At 40.2% G+C, this 25,132-nt stretch overlaps 2 non-coding genes across 2 annotated transcripts; one reads left to right on the top strand and one right to left on the bottom strand.

Moving 5' to 3' along the window:
- Positions 1–7,259: 7,259 nt before the first annotated feature.
- LOC112724295 (small nucleolar RNA R71) lies at positions 7,260–7,365 on the bottom strand. The gene has a single exon (XR_003163465.1). It is a non-coding gene; the product is annotated as a small nucleolar RNA R71 (small nucleolar RNA).
- A 7,890-nt stretch (positions 7,366–15,255) lies between these two features.
- LOC112724952 (small nucleolar RNA R71) lies at positions 15,256–15,363 on the top strand. Its single transcript, XR_003164089.1, has one exon. It is a non-coding gene; the product is annotated as a small nucleolar RNA R71 (small nucleolar RNA).
- The last annotated feature ends 9,769 nt before the right edge of the window (positions 15,364–25,132 follow it).

Below are 25,132 nucleotides of genomic sequence, written 5' to 3' on the forward strand. Positions count from 1 at the left end.
TACCAGAGTTAATCCAGAAAGGCTAAGCAACTCCAATTCTCAACTATATTCCTATTACTGATTCCCTTCTAATATACAATTGTATTTTATTAGTTACATGTCTTCATAGTTTCAGATCTCACAATTCCAACAACCTTCTGATTTGCCTGACTAAGAACTACAAGATAACCATAGCTTGCTTCAAACCATAATCCTCGTGGGATTGACCCTGACTCGCTCAGGTATTACCTGGACGACCTAGTGTACTTGCTGGTATAGCTGTTCGAAAGTATGGGGATTCGTGCACCAGAAGGTAAAGTGGTGGAGAGAGAAACTAAGAGTAGTGGGAAACATGTCGGGATAGGCACAAATAAATGGAAGGTAGTAAATTTTATTTATGATTAATTAATGTCTTATGATGGCATAATAAGAGCATGTTAGGATTAAGTGTTGTTGTTTTAAGATGATATTGAAAATAACACATTAATCCTAGAGGACAATTTGTTAGTCGAAAATAATTTATATCGAAGAAAAGGGACCATTCGAGAATCATTAAGCGTGTGTCTTCGAAGAGTGGTTTACATCAAGAGAGAGTTTTTTGGCAAGGAAGATCGAGCAAGAGTCAGACCATCATGATTAGTCAACAAGCTTATCGATATGTCTAATCGAAGATTCCAAGTTTCAAAGGTTGCTTCTAAATGTTACCCTTGTCAAGCGAAAGAGGCGGAAATGGTTACCTATGGATTAATGAACGTGGGAGTTACACTTCAATTTGATTGGTCAAGGATTTTTATAAATAGGAGAATACTCGAGGGCATAAAAGTTGGAATTTTGCTTTAGAAATTACTCATGCACACTCACAACCCAGCGACTTATTGAGTCTGCTTCGAGTCAATTTTCTATAGGATTCCTTCCACTTGTTTTTACATTTTCATTTACATTTCCTGCAAACTCTACTTTTCTTACAAGTTTATCTTTCAAGCAACATTTAATTTTCTTGTCCGATTTTACATTCCTGAAACTTTATTTTCTATTTTAAAAGTCCTTTGATCGATTCGAAGGAATTTTACTATTTTATTTAAATTCAATGCAAATTATTTTAAATTTAGTCAATTTATTTTCAAAATCTTTATTTATTGTTTTCAGATTTCTTTAAGATTTTTGTCCAATTGAAAGGTCTTTGATACACTTTGAGAAAATTAGTACTCACAAAAAGTAATAAATTTTGCTCACAGACTACTGGATATCAAACCATTCTCAATTTGCTAAAAATTGACAAAACAAAAAGATATTAAAAATTAACGAATTTATGGAAGGTTTTAACTATTTCACAAAAAAAAATTCTTATTCTTATATATTAAAGGAGGTTAGAGTTTATTGTTAGTTAGTTAGTCAAACTAATAGATAAGACTGTATTCCACTATTTAGAAGTTGTAATAATTATAATCTAGATCCTTCTATTTTCTGTTTTCTCTAACATTCTCTCTCCCTCTTCTCTTTAAGTTCTAGTAGCTTCAAAGTATCATGAGTTCAGATCTAATCAACCATAGCTTTCGCATCTCTCTCGCACAAATTGCTCAGACTTTTTCAAGTACGATTGCAATGAAATTAGATGGAAAAGTGCGTACGCATACTCCGTTATACTCCCTCTGCTGGGAGCATTGGCACGCCCTGTGCATATGAACCCCTGCCCAATTTTGTTCCTGTGCGTGCACACGGACCTGTGTGCACACGCTCATATGATCCTTTTTCCCTAAAAAAAAAAAAAGGTGTTTTGTGCGTGCGCACACCCTTGTGTGCATGCACACCTCTTAATTCCCTCTCTGCTGATACTGTTCGCACACCTTCTATTTTCTACCTAGTGTTCGTACGCACAGATGCTGTTTTGGGCAAAAATTTTTATTGCACCTTGAATTAAGCCCTAACACACTTCCACCCCCTCCATCCCTCTCTTCTCTTACTTCTTCCCTCTTTTCTACTTATTCTAGTTGCCTTTAATTGCATTTTATTTTTATTTTAGTAATTATTTTGTTTTTGGTTTAGTTATTTGTTAATTGAATAAATTGCAAGTGTTTGATTGATGTTGATTGGGTTGCTTCTTGCTTAAATTTTGGTTTAATTTTTGATGAATATGTGCACTAAGCATTAAGTCTTTGTTTGATTGCCTAAATGAATTTTGAGTTTGATTCATATGTTGTAGCTACCATATGCATTAGACTATATCCTTGTTTGGCATCTTAACCATTAATTGTTCACTTTTACTTAAGTGAATTGAGTTGAAATTACTTGTTCATCATGATTTTACATATCAAATTAATCACATGACCAGTACTTGTTTCTTGTTAATGCTTTGCAATTGTTTGAGTGACTTGACTTGATTGTTATCAAACTTGTCACTTTTTGCAACAAGTACCTTTGCCATGTGACTATTTCATTATATTTCATGACGAATAAGGAGTTTTTTTTTCCTTGTTGGATTGGTTATTGTTGATTGTGCCATTTTACATTCATCATGCGCTTTCCCTTGCACAATTTCAATATCTAATATCTCATATATTCAATTCACTTTAGTTGTCATTACCTAGGTTTGCTTTTGCCTTATCTCTTACTTATCTTTACTTGCAACCTAGGCTACTTAATTGAGGACATGTTTTTCTTTTGATTGTGAGGTTGCCGTTATCACTCGGCCAATGTGTGTGTTCTAAACCGTGTACACTTAGAATATAAACATTGTCTTTTATCATACCGCACTACTATGACTTATTCCTCAATTGTTGTTTATTTGTTTATACAGCAACCCAGAGCCCCGGTGCCCACCAGCTGAAGGTGGAGCTTCATAGTTCTTCACCTCCGGATTAAGTGCATGCATGGAGGACCGTGCAACGTTTAAGTGTGGGGGAAGATCCGCAATTTTGGGGTGTAAATTTCTTCTTCTCAACACATTGCACTACTTTTTAATAGTTATATTTTTGTGAATATTTGTTGATATTTCATTACATTGTATTTTGCTTAGTTTGCTTGTATATATCTTAGTTTGCTTATATATATATATATTATATCTTAGTTTGCTTATATTTTTATAGTAGTAAGTATTTGCATGTTGCCTAGTATAGGAAATAAGTGGTAAAAACAACAAGAAATTTTCAAGAAATCTCTTCTAGGGTGTTCCATTGATTAGATTTGAAAACTTGTTTTTCAACTTGCTTGAAGTATTCTTTTTATGGAACATAGAAAAGAGCTTGAACAAAACACCTAGTGAGATTTGAGCTTTAATTGTGTGGTTGCATATTTTCAACCACAAAATTTTGTTCTTGTGTGTTATACTCCTTTCATGATTGTAATCTTAGATCTGCTTGAATCTTTATGTCCTATATTTGATGTATTGAATGCATTTAGTATGATTGAGGCCATTTTTTGAAATTTAACTCACTTAACCCATATGGCCAACCCTTACATCTACTTTTGTAAACTACTTTTGAGCCTTTAATTCTCCTTTGCTCTAATTTTAAGCACATCATTCACCCTAAGCGAAAAACCATTATGTCCATGAATTGTATCTTTGATTAGCTTGGGTTGAGGAGTGTGTATTATTCAAATGTGGGGGACTTGTGGGGAAACATTGGTAGTTAGTTTTCTTTGGGTATTCATTGAAAAAATTTGGAAAAATGGGTAAACACTCATGCATCTATTACTTAAAATATATGCATCTCTTTTTGAAGATAAAATAAAAGACTTTGGTGTACATACTTTGTAAAAAAATAAAAGAGAGAAAGAAAAGAAAATAAAAATGAAAATAAAGAATGCATATGTGGTCGAATTAGAAAGGAAATACATGACTCAATGTGAGAAGGTGATGACTTGAATCATCTACCCTTTTTTCTTGCATAAAAAGGACCATAAAAGAGCATAATCTCATTTGATCATTGCAATCCATGCATTATTTGATGAGCATTATAGTACATTGCTTTGAAATGAGCTTGTGCTGAATTTCAGGTGAAAAAGACATAAAAAAGGGGGAGAAAACAACAAAAGAAGCTGAGCGTGTGAAACTAGCGTGCCACTTGAAGGGAACGCCACAAAATTGCATTGGCGTCGCACGCCAGAAGCTGGGCGTGGCACGCCAGTACTAAAATCCAAAGAGGATCCTCCAAGCATTTACATGGGTGTGGCACGCGAGAATCTGAGCGTGGCACACCAGTACAACTTTCCAGGGAGCAACAATGAAGGCCACCAAAGGGGCGTGGCACGGCAGGCTGGGCGTGGCATGCCAAACCCACCACTTGAGCTATGGGCGTGCCACTTGGTATCGAAGGCGTGGTACGCCAGCTTTAAAATCACTTAGGTGTGCCACTTGAGGAACCAGGCGTGGCACGCCAAGCTAAGAAGGACACAAAAGAATGGGCATGCCACTTGAGCAATATGGCGTGGCATGCTGGTACAAAATTCCAGAGAAGAAGTTGAAGGCTAAAAAGGCTGGGCGTGCCACTTGAGTAGCAACGCGTGGCACGCCAATCTTCCATCCTTACTTGGGCGTGCCACTTGAGCAAATGGGCGTGGCATGCCAGGGTACAAAGAAGGCCAAAGCAAAGGTTGGGCGTGCCACTTGGAGTGGAAGACGTGGCACGCTAGCTTAAGATCCTCACCTGGGCGTGCCACTTGAATGCTGGGCGTGGCATGCCAGCTACTGGAACCAAGGCAAATGATGGGCGTGGCATGCCAACCCTTGGGCGTGGCACGCTGGTTATATTTTCCAGAAAGGGAGAAAGAAGGCCAACTATATGGGCGTGCCACTTGGCATCGAAGGCATGGCACGCCAGCTTTAAAAACCACTTGGGCGTGCCACTTGAGTCCCAGGCATGGCACGCCATCATCACCAATCAATCAAGAGTCCAGGAGAAGACTTGGGCGTGCCACTTGAGTTATGGATGTGGCACGCCAAGCAAAAGAGCCAAGCACATGATGGGTGTGGCACGCCAAATCCTGGGCGTGCAACGTTAGTTCAACTTTCCAGAGAGATAGATCAAGCACATAGCCTGGGCGTGGCACGCCAAACCCTGGGCATGCCACGCTAGTTCAAATTTCCAGAATCTAAAAAGGAGAGGGAAAAGGCCTGCGCGTGCCACTTGGGCTCGAAGGCGTGGCACGCCAGGCTAACCAAGGCTTTAAAAAGGCCTGGGCGTGCCACTTGGGCTCGAAGGCGTGGCATGCCAGGCTATCCAAGGTCTTAAAGAACCCTGGGCGTGCCACTTAGGCTCGAAGGTGTGGCACGCCGGGGTGGTCATTAGAGGAAGACGTGCCAGTTGAAGATTGGGCATGCCAAGTCAGATTCAGAGTGAGGCCTGGCACGCTACTGAAGCGCCAACCACACGCTAGCTGTAAGATCGCGTTTATTGAGTTTCTTTTCCCTCCAAAATGTAATTTTACTTTCACTTTTGTATTTTCTTTATTTGCTATTGCTAGGAGTAGTATAAATAACCCTTGAAAGTACTGAAGAAGGGGTTAAGCAGTGGAGCTATTAGTTGAAGAATAGTTAGATCACTTTTTCCATCTCTTACTTTTTCTTGAGCTATGAGTAGCTAAATTCCCTCTCATTGAGAGAGGGAGCTCTGTTGTACTTGATGGATTAATGATAGTGAATTTCTTCTTCTCTTCATCTTCTCTTTGATTTGCTAGAAGGAATTTCGTTCTTCATGCTAGTGTTCAATCACCTTGGAAAGGGGTTGAATGCAAAATGGGTTTCATGGGAACCTTGGAAAAGGAAACATGAAATCATGCTAGAAATCCCTTCTCACACTTGAGTAGGATCTGGGTTTTGGTGTTTGGATATGGTGACATAAAATCTTCCCTCTACTTGGACCTATGATGATGTGTGGTACAATCAGGGACCAAGCATATCTTTCTTCATGAGCAATTAGACTATGGAATTGGCTATTGATCAAGATATGAGAGATTGAGTCACTAAGGGATTGGGGCTTAATCAATCATGATTGCCAAGAGGTCAATGAGTTGCATGATTGAAGAGGATATGAGCTAGATTTAATCCAAAGAGGCAACATCTCCTGATCTCAATGAATCCCCTCATTCTTATCTTCCACTTTCTTTATAGCTTTCTTTACATTCTGCAATTTCCCATTCCCATTTACTATTAAGTCATTTAAGTTTCTGCTCTTTACTTTTCTGCCATTTCCAATTCTGCCATTTACTGCTTTCATTTACTTTTGATTCATTCATAATTCCGCACAGTTATAATTCTGCAATCACAATCTATTCTGCTTAGCTTGACTAATTCACCAATTGATTAAAATTTCTCAAATCTATCAATCTCTGTGGATACGATCCCACTCCACTGTGGGTTATTACTTGACGATAATTTTGGTGCGCTTGCCAAAAGAACGGATTCACAAAATTTATAATGGGGTGTGAATTCGGCTCGTCAAGTTTTATGGCACCATTGCCGGGGATTGGTTTGAACTTGACAATGATTAAATTGATTGGGGGGCTAGATTAAGCAATTTTATTACCTTGTTATTTTCTTTTAGCTCTTTACTTTTCTGTCCACTCTGTTTTCCTTATTTTTTACTTTGATTATTTTAGCTATTCATTGTTCATATTTCCATTCTTCTAACTGTTTGATTAATTGCATAAACCAAACTAACCACTAATCTTAACTGTAGTGATTCTTTCACTTATCCTCTACTTGCTGTTTGTTGAATGTATGACAGGTAGAAGGGGAGAAACTTCATCCTCCTTTGATAGTAAAATTGAGAGGACCTTCCTTAGATTAAGGAGGGAAGCAAGAGGCAAAGGCATAGTTAGAGAGGAACTAGTGGAGGAAGATCTGTGAACCACCATGGATGATGAAGTACAAGATAATATTGGAGGAGATGCTGGAAATCATGTTGGGCAAGAGAGGAGAGTCTTAGGCTCCTACATCAACCCAAATCCAGGAAACTGTGGCAGCAGCATCCTCAAACCAACAATCCATGCCAACAACTTTGAGTTGAAACCTCAACTCATCACACTTGTCCAGAATAATTGTTCTTATGGAGGAGGAGCCCAGGAGGACCCAAATCAACATCTCAGTACATTCTTGAGGATTTGTAACACTGTAAAGTCCAATGGTGTGCACCCTGACACATACAGGCTACTTTTGTTCCCTTTCTCACTCAGAGATAAGGCAGCAAAGTGGTTGGAAGCATTTCCTAAGGAGAGTTTAACCACATGGGATGATGTTGTAAATAAATTTCTAGCAAGATTCTACCCTCCACAGAGAGTCAATCGGCTAAGAGCTGAGGTGCAAACTTTCAGACAGCAAGATGGTGAAACACTCTATGAGGCCTGGGAGAGGTTCAAGGATTTGACAAGGAAATGCCCACCTGATATGTTCAATGAGTGGGTGCAACTACACATCTTCTATGAAGGACTATCATATGATTCAAAGCAAGCAGTAGATCATTCTTCTGGAGGCTCACTCAACAAGAAGAAAACATTGAAGAAGCCATAGATGTCATAGAGACTGTAGCTGAGAATGAGTACTTCTATGCTTCAGAAAGAACTCAAAAGAGATGAGTCATGGAGCTCAACTCAATGGATGCCTTACTGGCCCAAAATAAATTGATCACTGCACAACTAGCAGCCTTGACCAAGAAGATGGAGAGTAACCAAGTTTCAACCATCCAAGCCCAAGATCCTCAACAAGAAGGAGATGCACCAGAAGTCAAAGGTGAATGGGAGCAAGCTAATTATGTGAACAATTCTAGACCTTCATATGACCCAAACTCCATGACGTACAATGCAGGTTGGAAGAACCACCCAAATTTTGGGTGGGGGAACCAACAAAACCACAATCAAGATCATACAAAGCCATACCAAGCCAATCAATACCACAATCACAACCCCAACCATCAAACAAACGATAACAGACTCTATCACAATGCACAAAACACATCATATCATCCCACTCAACAAATACACAATAACCACCATCAACCATGCAACCATGTGAGATCAAGAGCAACTTTGAGAGAGTAGAAGCTACAATAGCACAACTGTCATCACAGCTGACAGGAGCTATTTCCACTCTTTTGGAGAGACAAACACAAGCTGTCAAGAGGATAGATGCCAACCAAGAAGAGTACAGATCAAATCTGAAGAATCAAGGCGCAACCATTTCAAAATTGGAAGCACAAGTGGGGATTATATCAAAGCAAATTCCTATGTCTACACATACATTTCCCAGTGATACCATGGATAATCCAAGAGGGGAATGCAAAAGCCATCACACTTAGAAGCGGAAAGGTGGTGGAAGAAGCAACCTCAAGCCAAAGCAACCAACAAAAAGGAGCTGCAGAAAAGCCTGAAAACAAGAATGAAGAGGAGACCCCTACCCCCATCATCACCAAAGCCAATCTTGAAGCCTTATGTGCCAAAGGCACCATATCCACAAAGGCTGAGGAAAGATGGGAAGGATGGCCAGTTCTCTAGATTTTTAGAGATCTTCAAGAAGCTCGAAATCAACATACCATTTGCTGAGGCACTGGAGCAAATGCCACTCTATGCTAAATTTCTGAAGGAGCTCATGACAAGAAAGAGAAATTGGGGAGAAAAAGAGACCATAGTGCTAACTGAGGAGTGTAGTGCCATAATACAAAGGAAGCTACCCCAGAAAATGAAAGACCCAGGGAATTTCCAAATCCCCTGCATCATAGGGGATATCAACATTGAGAAGGTCTTGTGTGACCTAGGAGCTAGCATCAATCTCATATCCCTAACCATGATGAAGAGGATAAAGATTGAGGAAGCCAAGCCAACAAGAATGGCACTCCAATTAGCTGACAGAACCTTCAAGTTCCCAACATGGGATAATGGAAGACTTGTTGGTGAAAGTGGGAGAATTAATTTTCCCAGCTGACTTTGTTGTGTTGGATATGGAAGAAGAGGCTAATACATCAATCATTCTAGGAAGGCCATTCCTAGCTACAGCTGGAGCCATCATTGATGTACAAAAAGGGGAATTAGTCTTGAGATTACATGAAGAGAAGATGGTCTTCAATGTCTTTACGGCAATGAGTTACCCCAAGGAATCCATAGGAGAATGCATGATGGTAGACACCATAGAACAGATAGTTCAAGGAGTTTTGGAAGAAGAACAATGTGAAGGAACTATTGAGTTAGAACAGCAAGCATCAAGTGGAGAATTACCACAAGAAACCATGGAGAATTCAATCATGTTGAACCCCAAAAACAGCAAGGAAGTAGAGGCACCAAAACTCAAGCTGAAGACCTTACCACCAAGCTTGAAATATGCGTATTTGGGTGACAACAACACTTACTCGGTGATCATCAATTCAAGCTTGAGTGAGGAACAAGAAGAAGAACTTATCTAAGTGCTGAAACAGCACAAGGATGCTATAGGCTGGACACTTGCAGACTTAAAAGGAATCAGCCTTTCAATGTGCATGCACAAGATACTACTTGAGGAAGGTGCTAAGCCCTCAAGATAGCAACAAAGAAGGTTAAATCCAACTGGTGCGCAGAAATTGTGATCACACTTTGATTATGTAAAATTCATCGCTCTTTCTTTCCCTGGTAATGGCGTCAAAAACATGATGCCAATACCATGGTTCACAACTTCGCACAACTAACCAGCAAGTGCACTGGGTCGTCCAAGTAATACCTTACGTGAGTAAGGGTCGAATCCCATGGAGATTGTTGGTATGAAGCAAGCTATGGTCACCTTGTAAATCTCAGTCAGGCGGATATTAAAATAGTAATGGAGTTTTCGAAAATAATTAAATAAACATAGAATAAAGGATAGAAATACTTATGTAACTCATTGGTGAGAATTTCAGATAAGCGAATAGAGATGCTTTCGTTCCTCTGAACCTCTGCTTTTCTGCTGTCTTCATCCAATCAATCTTACTCCTTTCCATGGCTGGCTTTATGTGATACATCACCATTGTTAATGGCTACTTTCGGTCTTTTCTCGGGAAAATGATCCAAATGCCCTGTCACGGCACGGCTAATCGTCTGGAGGCATCACCCTTGTCAATGGCTTCATCTTATCCTCTCAGTGAAAATGGTCAACGCACCCTGTCACAGCACGACTATTCATCTGTCGGTTCTCGATCCTGCTGGAATAGGATTTACTATCCTTTTGCGTCTGCCACTACGCCCGGCAATCGTGAGTTTGAAGCTCATCACAGTCATTCAATCACTGAATCCTACACGGAATACCACAGACAAGGTTTAGACCTTCCGGATTCTCTTGAATGCCGCCATCATTCTAGCTTACACCACGAAGATTCTGGTTAAGAGATCTAAGAGATACTCATTCAGTCGAAGGTAGAACGGAAGTGGTTGTCAGGCAGGCATTCATAGGGAATGATGATGATTGTCACATTCATCACATTCAGGTTGAAGTGCGAATGAATATCTTAGAAGCGAAATAAGATGAGTTGAATAGAAAATAGTAGTACTTTGTATTAATCTTTGAGGAACAACAGAGCTCCACACCTTAATCTATGGAGTGTAGAAACTCTGCCGTTGAAAATACATAAGTGAAAGGTTCAGGCATGGCTGAATGGCCAGCCCCCAAAACGAGATCACAGGATCAAAATACAATCCAGGATGTCTAATACAATAGTAAAAGGTCCTATTTATAATAAACTAGTCACTAGGGTTTACAGAAATAAGTAATTGATGCATAAATTCACTTCCGGGGCCCGCTTGGTGTGTACTTGGGCTGAGCTTGAGTGTTGTACGTGTAGAGGCCATTTGTGTTGTTGAACGCCAGTATTTGTGCCAGTTTGGGCGTTCAACTCTGGTTTTGGATCCTTTTCGGGCGCTAGACGCCAGAATTGGGTAGAGAGCTGGCGTTGAACGCCAGTTTTCGTCGTCTATTCTTGGCCAAAGTATGGACTATTATATATTGCTGGAAAGCCCTGGATGTCTACTTTCCAACGCAATTGGAAGCGCGCCATTTTGTGTTCTGTAGCTCCAGAAAATCCATTTTGAGTGTAGGGAGGTCAGAATCCAACAGCATCAGCAGTCATTCTTCAACCTCTGAATCTGATTTCTGCTCAAGTCCCTCAATTTTAGCCAGAAAATACCTGAAATCATAGAAAATCACACAAACTCATAGTAAAGTCCAGAAATGTGAATTTAACGTAAAAACTAATGAAAACATCCCTAAAAGTAACTAGATCCTACTAAAAACATACTAAAAACAATGCCAAAAAGCGTATAAATTATCCGCTCATCACAACACCAAACTTAAATTGTTGCTTGTCCCCAAGCAACTGAAAATCAAATAGGATAAAAAGAAGAGAATATACTATAAATTCCAAACTATCAATTAAATATAGCTTCAATCATATGAGCGGGACTTATAGCTTTTTGCCTCTTGAATAGTTTTGGCATCTCACTTTATCCATTTAGGTTCAGAATGATTGGCATCTATAGGAACTCAGAGTTCAGATAGTGTTATTGACTCTCCTAGTTCAGTATGATGATTCTTGAACACAGCTATTTTATGAGTCTTGGCCGTGGCCCTAAGCACTTTGTTTTCCAATATTACCACCGGATACATAAATGCCACAGACACGTAATTGGGTGAACCTTTTCAGATTGTGACTCAGCTTTGCTAAAGTCCCCAATTAGAGGTGTCCAGGGTTCTTAAGCACACTCTTTTTTTTTTTTTTGCTTTGGACCTTGACTTTAACCGCTCAGTCTCAAGTTTTCACTTGACACCTACACGCCACAAGCACATGGTTAGGGACAGCTTGGTTTAGCCGCTTAGGCCAGGATTTTATTCCTTTAGGCCCTCCTATCCACTGATGCTCAAAGCCTTGGGATCCTTTTTATTTGCCCTTGCCTTTTGGTTTTAAGGGTTATTGGCTTTTTGCTCTTGCCTCTTGGTTTTAAGAGCTTTTGGCTTTTTCTGCTTGCTTTTTCTTTCTATTTTTTTTCGCCTATTTTTTTTCTGCAAGCTTTGTTCTTTGCTGCTTTTTCTTGCTTCAAGAATCATTTTTATGATTTTTCAGATTATCAAATAACATGTCTCCTAGTCATCATTCTTTCAAGAGCCAACATATTTAACATTCTTAAACAATAACTTCAAAAGACATATGCACTGTTCAAGCATACATTCAGAAAACAAGAAGCATTGTCACCACATCAATATAATTAAGCTAAGTTCAAGGATAAATTCGAAACTCATGTACTTCTTATTCTTTTGAATTAAAACATTTTTCATTTAAGAGAGGTGATGGATTCATAGGACATTCATAACTTTAAGACAAAGTTACTAACTACTAATGATCATGTAATGAAGACACAAACACGGATAAGCACATAACATAGAAAACGAAAAACAGAAGAAATAAGAACAAGGAATGAATCCACCTTAGTGATGGTGGCGTTTCCTTCTTGAGGAACCAATGATGTCCTTGAGCTCTTCTATGTCTCTTCCTTGTCTTTGTTGCTCCTCCCTCATTGCTTTTTGATCTTCTCTAATTTCATGAAGGATGATGGAGTGTTCTTGATGTTCCACCCTTAATTGTCCCATATTGGAACTCAATTCTCCTAGGGAGGTGTTGATTTGCTCCCAATAGTTTTGTGGAGAAAAATACATTTAAGGCATCTCCTGGATCTCATGGTGATGAGCTTCATACGCCTCTTGAGCTCCATAAATGGGCTCTCTTGCTTGCTCCATCTTTTTCTTAGTGATGGGCTTTAGAGATGAATCTTTCCATCTCCCATGGCTCAGAGGTGAAAGCACTTGCCTTCCCTTTCCTCTTTGAGGTTTCTCTGGCCTTAGGTGCCATTAATGGTTATGAAAAAACAAAAAGCTTATGCTTTTACCACACCAAACTTAGAATGTTGCTCGCCCTCGAGCAAAAAAAGAAAGAATAGAAGAAGAAGAAGAAGAAGATATGGAGGAGATGGGGGGATGTGTGTATTCGGCCATATGGGTGGGATTGGGTGGGAAAGAGATATTGAATTTTGTAGGTAAGTGGGATGTATGGATGTGAGTGGTGAATGGAAAACAGAAGGGATGATCATGAATGGAGAGAGAGGGTGAGGTAGGTGGGGATCCTGTGGGGTCCACAGATCTTGAGGTGATCCTGTGGGGTCCACAGATCCTGAGGTGTTCAAGGATTTACAACCTTGCACCAAATTAGGCATGTAAAATGCCCTTGCACACAACTCTGGGCGTTCAGCGCCAGGTTGGTGCCCATTTTGGGCGTTCAACGCCCATTTGTTGGCCATTTCTGGCGTTGAACGCCAGAACCATGCTTGTTCTGGGCGTTCAGCGCCCAGACACTACCCATTTTGGGCGTTCAGCGCCAGAACCATGTTCTGTTCTGGCATTGAACGCCAGGCAGATGCTTCGTCCAGGGTGTGATTTTTCTTCTGCTGTTTTTGATTCCGTTTTCAATTTCTATATTTATTTTGTGACTCCACATGATCATGAACCTATAAAGACATATAACTAAGAAAAATATTATTAGATAAATAAAAATTGGGTTACCTCCCAACAAGAGCTTCTTTAATGTCAATAGCTTGATAGTGGGCTCCCATGGAGCCTCACAGATGTTCAGAGCATTGTTGGGACTCTCCAACACCAAACTTAGAGTTTGGATATGGGAGTTCAACACCAAACTTAGAGTTTGGTTGTGGCCTCCTAACACCAAACTTAGAGTTTGACTGTGGGGGCTTTGGTTGACTCTGCTTTGAGGGAAGCTTTTTATGCTTCCTCTCCATGGATGCAGAGAGAGATCTTTCAGTTGTAAACACAAGGTTGTCCTCATTCAATTGAAGGATTAATTCTCCTCTGTCCACATCAATCACAGCTCTTGCTGTGACTAGGAAAGGTTTTCCTAGGATGATGGATTCATCCTCTTCCTTTCCAGTATCCAGGACTATGAAATCAGCAGGGATGTAAAGGCCTTCAACCTTTACTAGCACGTCCTCTACTTGTCCATAAGCCTGTTTTCTTGAATTGTCTGCCATCTCTAATGAGATTTTAGCAGCTTGCACCCCATAGATTCCCAGTTTCTCTATTATAGAGAGGGGCATGAGGTTTATTCCTGAACCAAGGTCACACAGAGCCTTAAAGATCATGGTGCCTATGGTACAAGGTATTATGAACTTTCCAGGATCCTGTCTCTTCTGAGGCAATGTCAGTTGATCCAGATCACTTAGTTCATTGGTGAACAAGGGAGGTTCATCTTCCCAAGTTTCAATACCAAATAATTTGGCATTTAGCTTCATGATTGCACCAAGGAACTTGGCAGTTTGCTCTTCAGTAACATCCTCATTCTCTTCAGAAGAGGAATACTCATCAGAGCTCATGAATGGCATAAGGAGGTTCAATAAAATCTCTATGGTTTCTAGATGAGCCTCAGAGTCCTTTGGTTCCTCAGAGGGAAGCTCCTTATTGACCACTGGATGTCCCAGGAGGTCTTCCTCCTTGGGATTCACGTCCTCTCCTTCCCTTACAGGTTCGGCCATGGTGCTTATGTCAATGGCCTTGCACTCTCCTTTTGGATTCTTTTCTGTATTGCTTGGGAGAGTATTAGGAGGGATTTCAGTGATCCTTTTACTCAGCTGGCCCACTTGTGCTTCTAGATTTCTAATGGAAGACCTTGTTTCATTCATGAAACTTACAGTGGTCTTAGATAGATCAGAGACTAAGTTTGCTAAGCTAGATGGATTCTGCTCAGAATTCTCTGTCTGTTGCTGAGTGGATGATGGAAAAGGCTTGCTATTGCTAAACCTGTTTCTTCCACCATTATTAAAGCCTTGTTGAGGCCTTTGATCCTTCCATGAGAGATTTAGATGATTTTTCCATGATGGATTGTAGGTGTTTCCATATGGTTCACCCATGTAATTTACCTCTGATATTGTAGGGTTCTCAGGATCATAAGCTTCTTCTTCATAAGAAGCCTCTTGAGTACTGTTGGATGCAGCTTGCATTCCATTCAGACTCTGAGAAATCATATTGACTTGCTGAGTCAATATTTTGTTCTGAGCCAGTATGGCATTCAGAGTATCAACTTCAAGAACTCCCTTCTTCATAGGCGTCCCATTACTCACAGGATTCCTCTCAAAAGTGTACATAAACTAGTTATTAGCAACCATGTCAATGAGTTCTTGAGCTTCTGCAGGCGTTTTCTTTAGGTGAATGGATCCACCTGCAGAAGTATCCAATGACATTTTTGATAACTCAGACAAACCATCATAGAATATATCCAGGATGGTCCATTCTGAAAGCATGTCAGAGGGACACTTTTTGGTCAACTGTTTGTATCTTTCCCAAGCTTCATAGAGGGATTCACCATCTTTTTGTTTGAAGGTTTGAACATCCACTCTAAGCTTGCTCAGCTTTTGAGGAGGAAGGAACTTGGCTAAGAAAGCCGTGACCAGCTTATCCCAAGAGTTCAGGCTGTCTTTGGGTTGAGAGTCCAACCACACTCTAGCTCTGTCTCTTACAGCAAAAGGGAAAAGCATGAGCCTGTAGACTTCAGGATCTACTCCATTAGTCTTAACAGTATCACATATCTGCAAGAATTCAGTTAAGAACTGAAAAGGATCTTCAGATGGAAGTCCATGAAACTTGCAGTTCTGCTGCATCAGAGAAACTAGCTGAGGTTTCAGCTCAAAGTTGTTTGCTCCAATGGCAGGAATGGAGATGCTTCTTCCATGTAAATTGGAATTAGGTGCAGTAAAGTCACCAAGCATTCTCCTTGCATTATTATTATTTTCGGCTGCCATCTCCTCTTCCTGTTCAATAATTTATGACAGGTGCTTGCTGGATAGTTGTAATTTAGCTTCTCTTAGTTTCCTCTTCAGAGTCCTTTCAGGTTCTGGATCTGCTTCAACAAGGATGTTCTTGTCCTTGCTCCTACTCATATGACAAAGAAGAGGGCATAGAAAAATAATAATAATAGGGATCCTTTTTACCCAAGTATAGAGGTTCCCTTTAGGTGAGTGGAATAAAAGGAGAAGAAAAGAGAGAGAGGGAATTTTTGAAAATTGTTTTTGAAAAATGGTTAGTAATTTTTGAAAATAGTTTTTTTGAAAAAGGTTAGTGTTTTTTTTCTTTTTTTTTTCGAAAATTAAAATAAAAAATTAAAATAATTAGTTAATTAAAAAGAATTTTTGAAAAAGAGGGAAGATATTTTCGAAAATTAGAGAGAGAGAGTTAGTTAGGTGGTTTTGAAAAAGATAGAAAACAAACAAAAAGTTAGTTAGTTAGTTGAAACAAATTTGAAAATCAATTTTGAAAAGATGAGAAGATTAGAAGTTAGAAAAGATATTTTAAAATCAAATTTTTGAAAAAGATAAGATAAGAAGATATTTTTGAAAATATATGATTGAAATTTGTTTTGAAAAAGATTTGATTTTTTTTAAAATCACAATTAATGACTTGATTCACAAGAAATCACAAGATATGATTCTAGAACTCAAAGTTTGAATCTTTCTTAACAAGTAAGTAACAAACTTGAAATTTTTGAATCAAAACATTAATTGATGATGTTATTTTCGAAAATATGATGTAAAATTAAGAGAAAGATTTTTGAAAAATATTTTTGAAATTTTCGAAAATAACTAAGAAATTTGAAAAAGATTTGATTTTTGAAAAAGATTTTGAAAAAGATAAGATTTTCAAATTGAAAATTTGATTTGACTCATAAGAAACAACTTGATTTTGAAAATTTTTGAATAAGTCAATCCAAATTTTCGAATTTGATGAGAGAGAAAGGGAAAGATATTCTTTTGATTTTTGAATTTTTAATGATGAGAGAGAAAAACATGAAAATTATGCAATGCATGAGAATTTTAGATCAAAACATGTGATGCATGCAAGAATGCTATGAATGTCAAGATGAACACCAAGAACACTATGAAGATCATGATGAACATCAAGAACATATTTTGAAAAATTTTTAATGCAAGGAAAACATGCAAGACACCAAACTTAGAATTCTTTAATGCTTAGACACTAAGAATTCAAGAATGCATATGAAAAACAATAAAAGACACAAAACATGCAAATGCAAAGATCAAACAAGAAGACTTACCAAGAACAACTTGAAGATCATGAAGAACACTATGAATGCATGATTTTTTTGAAAAATGCAAGATGCACATGCAATTGACACCAAACTTATAACATGACTCAAGACTCAAACAAGAACACAAAAATATTTTTGATTTTTATGATTTTATAATTTTTTTGTATTTTCTTTTAATTTTTTCGAAAATCATTTTGAATAAGAAAAATAAGGATTCTAAAATTTTTAATATGAATTCCAGGAATCTTGCCATGTTAGTCTAAAGCTCCAATCAAAGGGTCAGGCATGCCTTAATAGCCAGCCAAGCTTTAGTATGTAACTTAGACATGACATGCCTGACATACCCTATCCAGAAGGATTGGGCATGACTCCACTGAGGTGATTAGTTGAAGGCCAATCCCAAAGCAGTTTGGGTATGGCTTTACAGCCAGATAGGCTTCAACATGCTTCATGAAACACTAGAATTCATTCTTAAAAATTTTGAAGTCATAGAATAATTTATTTTTGAAAACATTATTTTTATTATTATATTTTTTTTTCGAAAACAAAAGAAAAATTTTTGAAAGATTTTTGAAAAATTTTTGAAAAGAAAACAAAAAGAAAATTTACCTAATCTGAGCAACAAGATGAACCGTTAGTTGTCCAAACTCGAACAATCCCCGGCAACGGCACCAAAAACTTGGTGCGCAGAAATTGTGATCACACTTTGATTATGTAAAATTCATCGCTCTTTCTTTCCCTGGTAATGGCATCAAAAACATGATGCCAATACCATGGTTCACAACTTCGCACAACTAACCAGCAAGTGCACTGGGTCGTCCAAGTAATACCTTACGTGAGTAAGGGTCGAATCCCACGGAGATTGTTGGTATGAAGCAAGCTATGGTCACCTTGTAAATCTCAGTCAGTCGGATATTAAAATAGTAATGGAGTTTTCGAAAATAATTAAATAAACATAGAATAAAGGATAGAAATACTTATGTAAATCATTGGTGAGAATTTCAGATAAGCGAATAGAGATGCTTTCGTTCCTCTTAACCTCTGCTTTCCTGCTGTCTTCATCCAATCAATCTTACTCCTTTCCATGGCTGGCTTTATGTGATACATCACCATTGTCAATGGCTACTTTCGGTCTTCTCTTGGGAAAATGATCCAAATGCCCTGTCACGGCACGGCTAATCGTCTGGAGGCATCACCCATGTCAATGGCTTCATCTTATCCTCTCAGTGAAAATGGTCAACGTACCCTGTCACGGCACGGCTATTCATCTGTCGGTTCTCGATCTTGCTGGAATAGGATTTACTATCCTTTTGCGTCTGTCACTACGCCTGGCAATCGCGAGTTTGAAGCTCGTCACAGTCATTCAATCATTGAATCCTACTCGAAATACCACAGACAAGGTTTAGACCTTCCGGATTCTCTTGAATGCCACCATCATTCTAGCTTACACCACGAAGATTCTGGTTAAGAGATCTAAGAGATACTCATTCAGTCGAAGGTAGAACGGAAGAGGTTGTCAGGCACGCGTTCATAGGGAATGATGATGATTGTCACATTCATCACATTCAGGTTGAAGTGCAAATGAATATCTTAGAAGCGAAATAAGATGAGTTGAATAGAAAATAGTAGTACTTTGCATTAATCTTTGAGGAACAGCAGAGCTCCACACCTTAATCTATGGAGTGTAGAAACTCAACCGTTGAAAATACATAAGTGAAAGGTTCAGGCATGGCCGAATGGCCAGCCCCCAAAACGAGATCACAGGATCAAAATACAATCCAGGATGTCTAATACAATAGTAAAAGGTCCTATTTATAATAAACTAGTCACTAGGGTTTACAGAAATAAGTAATTGATGCATAAATTCACTTCCGGGGCCCGCTTGGTGTGTGCTTGGGCTGAGCTTGAGTGTTGCACGTGTAGAGGCCATTTGTGGAGTTGAACGCCAGTATTTGTGCCAGTTTGGGCGTTCAACTCTGGTTTTGGATCCTTTTCTGGCGCTGGACACCAGAATTGGGTAGAGAGCTGGCGTTGAACGCCAGTTTGTGTCGTCTATTCTTGGCCAAAGTATGGACTATTATATATTGCTGGAAAGCCCTGGATGTCTACTTTCCAACGCAATTGGGAGCGCGCCATTTTGATTTCTTTAGCTCCAGAAAATCCATTTTGAGTGCAGGGAGGTCAGAATCCAACAGCATCAGCAGTCATTCTTCAACCTCTGAATCTGATTTCTGCTCAAGTCCCTCAAATTTAGCCAGAAAATACCTGAAATCACAGAAAAACACACAAACTCATAGTAAAGTCCAGAAATGTGAAATTATCATAAAAACTAATGAAAACATCCCTAAAAGTAACTAGATCCTACTAAAAACATACTAAAACAATGCCAAAAAGCGTATAAATTATCCGCTCATCACCAAGCATGAATAAAGTGGTTCAAAAAAAAGTATTAAAGTTGTGGTAAGTAGGGGTGATCTACCCCATCTCAGACAGCCCTTGGGTAAGCCCTGTGCAAGTAGTCCCAAAGAAAGGAGGGGTCACGGTTGTACCGAATGAGAAGAATGAGCTGATACCTACAAGAACGGTAACCGGGTGGCGCATGTGCATTGATTATAGGAAGCTTAATGAGGCCACCAGGAAGGATCACTTCCCTCTACCTTTCATGGATCAGATGCTTGAGAGATTGGCTGGACATGAGTATTATTGCTTCTTGGATGGTTATTCAGGCTATAACCAAATTGTTGTAGACCCCAAGGACCAGGAAAAAACTTCATTTACTTGTCCATATGGTATTTTTGCTTATAGGAGAATGCCCTTTGGATTGTGCAATGCACCTGCAATATTCCAAAGGTGTATGCTCTCCATATTTTTAGACATGATTAAAAGTTTCATTGAGGTATTTATGGATGACTTTTCTGTATTTGGTAACTCATATTCTAATTGCTTACACCACTTAGCCTTGCTGCTAAAGAGATGTCAAGAGACTAACCTTGTTTTGAACAGGGAGAAATGCCATTTCATGGTTACAGAGGGGGTGGTCCTTGGTCACAAGATCTCAAAAAAGGGCATAGAGGTGGACAAGGCTAAGGTGGAGGTGATTGAAAAGTTGCCCCCACCTTGTAATGTCAAGGCAATTAGAAGTTTTCTAGGACATGTTGGCTTCTATAGCAGATTCATTAGAGACTTTTCCAAGGTTGCCAAACCTTTGAGCAACCTACTTGTCTCTAATGTACCTTTTGTTTTTGATGATGAATGCATGATAGTTTTTAAGGAACTTAAAAACAAACTCTCCTCTGCGCCTATCATAGCATTACCATGCTGGGACTTACCTTTTGAGCTGATGTGTGATGCATCAGATTTTACTGTGGATGCTGTTTTAGGACAGAGGAAGGACAAATTGGTACATGTCATTTATTATGCCAGCAAGGTTCTTAATGAGAATCAGAGGAACTATACCACTACAGAGAAGGAACTACTTGCCATTGTCTTTACTTTTGATAAATTTAGATCATATCTTATTGGCTCTAAAGTAATTGTATTCACTGATCATGCAGCACTCAAATACTTGCTCACCAAACAAGAGTCCAAGCCCAGACTAATAAGATAGATTCTACTGCTCCAAGAGTTTGACATAGAAATTAAAGATAAGAGTGGAGCAGAGAACAAAGTGGCTGATCACCTCTCAAGAATACCACAAGAAGAAGATGGGGCACACCGAGTTGCAGTGAATGAAAGCTTTCCTGATGAGCAGTTGATGGTGATACAAGAGGCCCCTTGGTTCGTTGACATAGCCAACTTCAAGGCTATTGGGGAACTACCAACTAACATCAACAAGCATATGAGGAAAAAGCTAGTCAAAGATGCTAAACACTACATCTGGGATGAGCCTTGTTTGTTCAAAAGTGTGCTGATAGAATCTTGAGAAGGTGTATTTCCCATGAGGAAGGGCAAGAAGTGCTTTGGCAATGTCATGGATTTGCATATGGAGGCCATTTTAGTGGGGATAGAACTGCAGCCAAGGTGCTACAATGTGGATTCTACTGGCCAACCATCTTCAAAGATGTAAAAGAAATGGTGACAAGATGTGATGAATGCCAAAGGGCTGGCAATTTACCCAAGAGAAATGAGATGCCACAGAGGTTTATAATGGAGTTAGAATTGTTTGATGTGTGAGGAATTGATTTTATGGGACCCTTCCCATCCTCATACTCAAATAGTTATATATTGGTGTCTATAGATTATGTATCAAAGTGAGTAGAAGCCATAGCCACTCCAACAAATTATAACAAGGTTGTTGTTCATACCCTGGGTCAAGCTGTCCGACCCGGGATGTTTAGCGACAAGCCGACCGACTTCTTTAGGTCAGACTATCTGACCTCTTCTCAAAGAGCTCGGCCAATGACCGACCTCTTCACAAAGAACTCGGACAAAATGCCACAGAGGCCCAAGTAGGCCCAAACGAAGGAACACAGCCCAATCTAAAGGCAGCTAAAGCCTAGAAAGATAAAGGCGGTTCCCCAGAAGATAAGATGACCTCATTCAAAGATAAGATAAGATAAGATAAGATAAGATAACTATCTTATCTCCAAAAAGGTCACTCTACAACTATTATAAATACACTAGAGCACCCAAGTATAACTCATACTCTGATTCTACTAAAAACCTGCTTAATACCCGTGCTAACTTAAGCATCGGAGTCTCTTGCAGGTACCCCCACCCTCCGGTGGCCAAGGATCAGCAGTGCAGCAAGTCCAACAAGTCAGACACAACAGCTCTGGCCGCCACCAGCCAGCCGGACACGCCATCTCCGACTAGTACAGAAGATCTCATCCGAGATCGACCTCCAGTTTCAGGTAACCCTCGGAACATTGGCGCCGTTGCCGGGGAATCTGGAAGTCATCGCACCACCATGGCGGACGACCATGACAACGACCATGATTCAGATCTAGAGGACAGAACGCCGCACAAAAATGTGGACGCTACACCAAAAGATACTCCGGAATCTAACAGAGACAAAAACTCATCAAATCCAGGAGTAATAGAAGCACTTTAAGATCGTTTAAAGCAACTTGAAAAAGAAAGCCAGCATCAACGAGACGTTGGCAAGGATCTACAAAGAGAGGTAAGGCGACATCGATAGTTAGAAGATAAAATCCTACAACTCAAAGCCGATCTCAAAGCAAATGCTACCCGGACCACCCCTGAGGACAACTCACGCAAAGGACAAAGATCCCTTCACCAAGGAGATCATGAAAGCTAAAGTCCCAAAGGACTTCAAAGCTCCCGACATGACTCCGTACAACGGCACATCAGATCCAAGCCATCATCTTAGCAATTTCAGAAGCAGGATGTATCTCACGGAGGCCTCAAATGCAATCCGTTATTCTCCATCCAGAAGGACAAAGCCAAGCATGCCCCAAGTCTATTAGGAATCAAGCAAGGAGATCGGAAAAGTCTCTGCAGCTACATAGAAAGAATCAACAAAGCATGCCTTGACATACAAAGTCTTCCAACAGAAGCGGCCATCATAGGACTCATCAATGGCCTAAGAGAAGGATCTTTCAGCCACTCAATATCCAAGAAGTACCCAACATCTCTAAACGAGGTTCAAGAAAGGGCGGAAAAATATATCAATATGGAGGAGAACTCCCGATTGGGAGACAGCTCAAAAACCGGATTCTCCTAACCCACCACGGGACAAGGATAAAGAATCCAAGAAAAAAGAAGATCAACCCGGTGAGAAGCCTAGAAAACACCACAATTACACCCCTCTTTGGGTGTCTCTTGTGGGTGTTTACCGAGAAATATGCAACACTGAGAAGATCCCACCACCGCGCCCAATCACATCAAAGAGGTCGGACGAGTTGAAGGTCCACCTCACAACAAAGAGGTCGGACGAGTTGAAGGTCCACCTCACACGAAAGAGGTCGGACGAGTTGAAGGTCCACCTCACACCAAAGAGGTCAGACGAGTTGAAGATCCACCTCACAACAAAGAGGTCGGACGAGTGGAACATCCACCTCACACCAAAGAGGTCGGACAAGTTGAAGGTCCACCTCACACCAAAGAGGTCGGACGAGTTGAAGGTCCATCTCACAACAAAGAGGTCGGACGAGTTGAAGTTCCACCTCATAACAAAGAGGTCGGACGAGTTGAAGGTCCACCTCACACCAAAGAGGTCGGACGAGTTGAAGGTCCATCTCACAACAAAGAGGTCGGACGAGTTGAAGTTCCACCTCACAACAAAGAGGTCGGACGAGTTGAAGGTCCACCTCACACCAAAGAGGTCGGGCGAGTTGAAGCTCCACCTCACACCAAAGAGGTCGGGCGAGTTGAAGGTCCACCACACACCAAAGAGGTCGGACGAGTGGAACATCCACCTCACACCAAAGAGGTCGGACAAGTTGAACGTCTACCTCACCCCCCTAAGAGACGTGTTCATAAGATAAATGGAGGATTCGCACGAGGTTCGATCTCCAAATCATCTTGCAAAAGACACCTCAAAGAGGTATATTAAGGAAGGGAGAGAGGTTTGAAAACGACAACAGAATGCGAACAAGCCTTCCGAGATTTCAAAAATTCTTGGGGCAACCACCCATTCTCACCAGACCCCGGGAAAGTGAAGAACTCATATTATATCTCGCAGTGGGAAGTCGGGCAATAGCCTCAGCACTAGTCAGAGAAGACGAAAGTGGGCAACAACCCATCTACTTCATCAGCAAAGCTCTACAAGGGGCCGAACTAAACTATCAAAAGATAGAAAAAGTTCACCTACGCCCTCGTACTCACCTCTCAACGACTCCACCCATACTTTCAAGCTCACACTATCAGAGTTCGGACCAACCAGCCCATAAAAGGCATCCTACAGAAAACAAACTTAGCTGGAAGAATCCTACAGATGACAGCTCGGATAATTCGAGGGACCCTGGACAAAAACACCAACAACTCGGACAAAATCGGGAAAAAGGAAGTCCGACACATAGAATGCCCGAGCTGATGCATTTTCAAAACTAGCCAACACCAAACCAGGGGACAATAACAGAAGCCTCATCCAGGCTACATTACAAGACCACAACGAGTCAATCTCGAAGGCGGTAGTACTCAGGGTCAGCCACAGTAACACACATTAAAACTATGAAATCCAGCCAATCAGACATGTTGTCTGGGATCTTAGTAGACATCTCAAAGACATAGGTCGACTATGGGGTTACTACCAAACAACTCGGGCAAATAAGGAAACAACTCGGACAATAACAGCAAAACATCAAGTGACAGACGTGGCAGTAAAAGGGAAACCCCAGGACTCACACGAAAGTCCAGGGGCACCCTTTGGAGGCAACAACAGGGCAAGAACACAGAAAAAAGAAGTCAAAAATCTATACCCAAACAGTCCGAACACCTCTCAAACAAAAGGTCAAAACAAAAGCTAGAACTTTTGTACAAAAGGAGTCAGGCAACGATGAAAAGAAACAGTAACAACAACTAAACCCTAAGCAAAGCACACATTCTTCTCAAAGGCGAATGACAAAAGAAAAGTGACAACAAACGATCAAAGATGCAAACTTTTTGCAGAAAGAACCAAAGTTCTTCAGAGCAAATACAAAGTCAAAGCCTTACATCAAAAGCATGCCAACTTCCCTATAGCCCCACCTGAAGAGCTCCCACAAGTCCTATGGGCATATTGGACAACCCCACACTTCACCATGAAGGAATCACCTTTCTGATTAGCTTACGGAATGGAGGCAATGATCCCAATAGAGATCGAAGAAGGATCCCTAGAATGATCCTCTAGAATGAAGAGGTCAACTCCCAAATCCAAAGGGAAGAACTCGACCTACTTCCAGAAGTCCGAGAAGGAGCTCGGATTAGGGAGGAAGCGTCAAAATGTCAAATTGCCTCAAGATACAATCGGAAGGTAATCTAGCAACAACGATCTCATTCTAATCCGAAATGACATCAAAATAGGTTGGTCAGGAGAAGAGAAGCTTGCAGCCAACTAGAAAGGACCATACCAAATTGTTCAGAAGAATTGGGAAAGGTTGCTACAAAGTGTCCAACCTCGAGGGGCA

This window comes from Arachis hypogaea, chromosome 11 (genome assembly GCF_003086295.3).
Source record: "Arachis hypogaea cultivar Tifrunner chromosome 11, arahy.Tifrunner.gnm2.J5K5, whole genome shotgun sequence".
NCBI classification, from domain to species: domain Eukaryota; kingdom Viridiplantae; phylum Streptophyta; class Magnoliopsida; order Fabales; family Fabaceae; genus Arachis; species Arachis hypogaea.